General features: G+C 38.3%; 1 protein-coding gene across 3 annotated transcripts in view; it reads left to right on the top strand.

Moving 5' to 3' along the window:
* Positions 1-4,178: 4,178 nt before the first annotated feature.
* The window catches only part of RELT (RELT TNF receptor), a 61,672-nt gene continuing 60,058 nt past the window's right edge, over positions 4,179-5,792 (top strand). Inside the window, exon 1 of one of the 3 annotated variants that reach the window (XM_053708728.1) lies at positions 4,179-4,334. The gene's annotated coding sequence lies outside the window, so the exon portion shown is untranslated. Of the gene's footprint in view, positions 4,335-4,475; positions 4,494-5,792 lie in introns of those variants that run through there. The other 2 variants (XM_053708725.1, XM_053708727.1) reach the window with 2 other exon arrangements.

Genomic DNA, 5,792 nt, shown 5'->3' on the forward strand with positions numbered 1-5,792 from the left:
TATGAAATCAGGACTGGGCTGTCCCATTGACTCTAACCCATTGGTTTTCCTGCTCATCTATCCCCCTCAAAAACACACATACAAACTCACCTTATTTAAACTAATGTTAAACATCGCTAAACACTTAATTCATTGATATTGGAAGAGAAGAAATTGTCCATCCTTGTTTGAATGGAAACAGTTAGTAACAAAAATCTTCAGATTGGAAAAACCATATCATGTTAAAATGGGTAAAATAGACTGTTTCCTTAATGTAGTATTCTATTGGAGTGAAAATACATAGGACCTTCCTAAATCAATGGGTCTACTCTTACCTAATATGTTTCTTGCACAATGACTACTGCTTAGCATAACTTTTACTACTTTTTTGACTACTTGTAATTGTAATGTCATATCAGGATACCACAGGTAAACTATAACCTCGATGTGAATGTGATGGATACTGTAAATAGTACGGGTAAGAATGTTTTCCTCCTTACAACATATGTATTTATATATTGGTTGAGAGACAATATTTTTGTGGAATATCTGTTATTCTTTCTTTGTTGTTAATGTAAGAAAAGTTTGAATAAAAATTATTTAACTAAAAAAACAAAATAACCAATTTCCCCCTATCTATTAAAGGGATAGTAGTCAAAAATAAACGTTTGTGATTCAGATAGAGCAGGCAATTTTAAGCAAATTTCTCATTTACTCCTATTATACATTTTTCTTCATTCTCTTGGTATCTTCATTTAAAAAAGCAGGAATCTAAGCTTAGAAGCTGGCCAATTTTTCGTTCAGCACCTGGGTAGCACTTGCTGATTGGTTGCTAAATGTAGCTATCCAATCAGCAAGCGCTACCCTGGTGCAGAGCCAAAAATGGTCTGGCTCCTAAAATTACTTAAAAATCCAAAAGCAAAAAGGTAGATGACGAGTAGTAAGAAAGTTAAAAAGTCAATACTTTATTATACATCCGTTAAAAATATTCCAGGGAGGAACAAAAAGTAGAAAAAGACAAAGTGCACAGGTATACACAAACCAGTATACGCGTTTCGGCGTGAGCCGTAATCACTACTGACATACAATTTCATTCACAGGCGAATTTAAAAAGGGCAAAATACAATCCCATTGGCTAAAACTAAACAATGTTCAACCAATACCCGTGCTACAAGGTGTGTAATTGAGAAAGTTATCAGCTACACACGCATGCCTGTCTATAATCAAAAGTTTTAAATAAAACAAATAGTTAGAAGTTGTTAAATTTCATACAATTCTACCAATTAAAGACACAGAAAATAAACTCTCTATATGTATTAGCCATCTGGTTAATGATACAGATATTTTAAATATTATAAATTAAACCTGAACATAATTTAATTTTACAGTACTTGTCAAATAATGCAGGAAAGGAGTAAATGTATAGTCATATTATTAGTTAAAACTAAAATAAGTGACGGATCTGTATAGTAATAACGAGGGGATGAAAACCTAGCAAAAATACTGTTCTAGAATAATAATAATAATAATAGATTTGATACAGAAGGTTGAAAAATAAATACAAGAAATATATGATATATACACGTGGTGCTTATTAGATTATAAATGTACATATTGTGTTAAAGGCCTGGATCAAATGTACAAGTAAATAGAAAGTACAGATGGAATAAACCACAGGCGACACAGACCAGTGTAAGACTAAAGATAATGGATAATGAATAACAATGGAAAAAGGGGGGGGGGGCCATACAAAGGTCCGAAAAATTATGTCAATCATATCAATTACTCCCAATAGTTAATGAGATCAAATTCTGCATTCAGACCAGAAGGAATTTTTGTACATCATTTAAAAATCCACAACATCTCACGTCTCTCTAGTAGTCTCTGTCGGTCACCACCTCTCTTAGGTTGCATGACTTTGTCTATGGCCAACCATTGGAAACTACTGACACTCTTTTGATGGCAATGGGAGAAATGTTGTACTATAGGAGATGTAGATTTACCTATAGGGATTTTTGATATATGCTCTCTTATCCTAGTTCGAACATCACGGGTCGTAAGTCCTACATATTGTAAATTGCAAAGTGTGCATGTGATAAGATAAATTACAAAAGGTGGACGTGCAATTTAAACAAAAGTTAATCTCAAAAGAGCGACCGGTAACGGCCGATGTAAAGGTGTCAGAGACATCAATGTGGTCACACGCCTTACACCTACTGCTTCCAGATCTGTACATGCCCTTGCTAGTCAGCCAAGAGCTGGTGGGAACGTTAATTTTGGGTAACATTGTAGGTGAAAGATAGTTACCTAGGGACTTGATTTTCCTATATGAGCACCTTATGCCATTGTTCACACAATCCACCAATCTATCATCCGCTACCAATAGTCTGAAGTGTTTTTTTCACAATACTACAAATATCGTGATATTCGGTGCTGTATTCGGTCACAAAGTTTACTTGATTGGAAACTGTTTGTGGGGTCTCAGATTTGTCAACCAATAGACTCGACCTATCCATGGTATCAACCTCCCTAACTGCCCTGTTAATTGTCTTTTTGGGGTCAACTAATTCCTTTCGGTGACACTCAAACGTTTCTTTTGTGGAACAATTTCGTTTTGTTCTCACCAACTGTCCCTTTGCTATAGAGTATGAGACGTTTCTAGGGTGGCAGCTATTCGCGTGCAGTACAGAATTACCTGAAATTGGTTTTCTATATATGCTGCTCTCAATGCTGCCATCCCTATTGCCTTTTAGTGTCACATCAAGGAAATGAATCGATACTGTGGAAGTCTCAAAGGTAAATTTGAGATTGCAGGTGTTGGCGTTTATGAGTTCAATGAACTGCAACATATCCTCATGTGTTCCACGCCAGACCAGCAGGAGGTTGTCAATAAAACAACCATAATACACAATGTAGTCTGGAAGGGGGTTCAAATCGCCAAAGATGTGGGACATCTCCCACCAACCCATATATAGGTTGGCATAGGAGGGGGCAAATTTTGCCCCCATAGCTGTCCCACATCTCTGGAGATAGAACACTCCCTCGAACTCAAAGTAGTTATGGTTGAGTAAAAACTTTGTGACCTCTACTACAAAGGAACTGAAGTCCTCTCGCAAGTTGGAATACAGTCTCAGCATCAGTCTCAATGCCTCCAGCCCCTTGTCATGGGGGATGGAGGAATAGAGGGCAGTAACATCGACCGTGAGCCAAGAGAAAGATGGATCCCAGTCGAAATTACTGAGGTCTCTAAGTACATGTTTAGTGTCCCGTATGTAGCTAGGTAGGGACTGAACCAGTGGATAGAGTATGGCATCAAGCCATTCGGATACATGTTCCGTTAATGACCCGATGCCACTAACAATTGGTCGCCCTTGGACTCTAATATTCAGAGACAGCTACGAGTATTGAACACTCAGTACTAAATTTTTCTGTTTTTGGTCTTTTGTCGTAAAATTACTTTCCAGCTTTTTTAAATAAAGATACCAAGAGAACAAAGAAAAATTGATAATAGGAGTAAATTAGAAATGTGCTTAAAATTGCCTGCTCTATCTGAATTATAAATGTTTATTTCTGACTAGATTATCCCTTTAACATTGAAAATGATTAGCTGAACCAACAGCAAAAAAACAGTGCATGAAAAAAATAAAATGAACATTCTCAGTAGTGATTTTGCAGCAGAGGTTTCTGGGAATTGTAGGCCTAGGTATTGAGGTATTGGTCTGCATTGGACAGTTTCCTTAATGCATTTAAAAAATAGTTAATTAATTGGGTTAACCTGAGGACGCCATAGGAAATATCGGATAAATGGATTTTCGTTAACAAAATTCGGAATGGCCACCTAAATGAATATTGCATGAAGTGATATTTTTGTGAACAATTAGCACTGTAGCTAATACAGTAATTATGTAGATTGTGCACTATGACTATTGCCAGTGTCGGAAACATTTCCTAAACTTTTCCCTGAACAAATAAATTAGCAGCTCACACCTAGAAAAAGAAATAACTTTTGTATTTGCCAATAAGCAGCATTTCCCTACAGTAAACACCTTAGGGCAATTACCCAATTCAGGACAACTCCAACTTCTAACAGTAAACTGGGTGTAGTACCACAGATGACCACGAGGTGTGCCGAGCACCTCCTCCTGACTGAGTCCTTCCTTCCTTGGTGAATGGTGACGTAGAACTGGGATAATAAATGAGCGGAGCGGCACAAAGAGCTCTCAGTGAAACAGTGTCCGGTACCGAGAGCGGCTCCTGTGCTAGAGTAACCGGTCCACAGTGTATCCCGGCACCTAGAGTCCGTACCAGGCGGAGACACCAGAGGATCCCGGAGCATCGGCACAAGCAGCTCTCAGGTACATCAGTGTGACCTTACTGCAGTGTTTGGTGTCACCGTGCTCTCATGTGATACTGTCCCCACTGCTGACAGTGTGCCATCCCGTGCTTCATTGTGAGATCTGTGCTTCTCTGTACTTATGAGGGTCATTCTAGAGTCCTGGTCCTGTGATGAGCAGGTTTGTGCTTTTGCCCTCAGCCTGATACTTAGATGTGACATCTGCCCAAAGTTCTGGTCATTTGATCACATTTGTTCTCTCTCCTCATTCTGGTCACTTTTTATGTTGTGATGCTTTTTTTTTCTACTTCCAGTGCAAAATTGTTTTCTGGAGCTTTTCTCACTTTCAGAGGTCAGATAAGGGTTAATTTGATATTGCTTTTGTTGTACTCTGGAGGACACTGTGCCCAAATAAGGTCTGTGTGTGTGTGTGTGTGTATATATATATGATAATCCAAATAGGGTGTATATATACACATGATGCTGTCTGTATAAAAGGACTGGAAAAAATGTCCTGGACTTGTAAGATACTGCAGCAAATAAGAAATCTGACTTTTTTTCCTATTTGAAATGGACTAGTAACTTGCCTTGATTAGTATAATGATATATGAATACTGTGCCAGTGTACCCACTACCCAGATGATGTATGTGCAGTGACCTTGTGCCAAGCTGTACAGTAATATTCTGGAGGGTGCTTAGTCTATAGCAGGCCTGGAGTTTTAACCAATAATCATCAGCTGATAATGTAGTGCTATCATGCTGAGTTGGCTTTGCCAGCAAACCAAGCATTTACATTACTGTAGCTTGCTAATACAATGGTCTTTATAGTACTTGATTAAAAAATGTCTTCATGTTTCATATATGAGTTGACCATATATTTAGGAAATGTTTCACTTTTTATATTCCATTCCCTCAGCCTGTACTTGCTCTTTAGAAGCTTAGATGCACATGCGTCTGGACAAATTCATGTGCCCAGGTGGTGAATGTGCAGTAATATTGTGCCCAGCCTTTGTGCATACATCACATTTTAACAAGTGACTAACATAAAATAGATGTCCTATCTTAACCAAACAATTCTAGCCTGTGCACTCCTTTTGTCCTATCCCCCTAGTGTGTCTGGCCTGTGTTCACTCTTGGAGGTCTGTGAGGGGGAGGGGACTACATAAACCATCTGTTGCCCCCTCCCTAACAGCTACTGAGTAACTGTCTTGCGCACTTCTGCCAGCTTATACTGCAAAGATGCAGGTCTCTGAGATAACTATGTAATTGCAGCTAATTGTGTTATTGCTGGAGAATTGTAAGTGTATAAATATTTGCTTAATAAAATAAAGCTTAGCTCTGGGTTTGTCTCACACACTGGCTGTCTTCATTTTGTTCACAACAGCAGCAGATGAACTTGACAAAAACTATAACAGGCAGATTTGCTCTGTATCGTTGTGTTTCTGTTCTTATGAATAAAGTCATTAATCTCTAACTGAAA

This window comes from Bombina bombina, chromosome 3, assembly GCF_027579735.1.
Source record: "Bombina bombina isolate aBomBom1 chromosome 3, aBomBom1.pri, whole genome shotgun sequence".
NCBI lineage: Eukaryota > Metazoa > Chordata > Amphibia > Anura > Bombinatoridae > Bombina > Bombina bombina.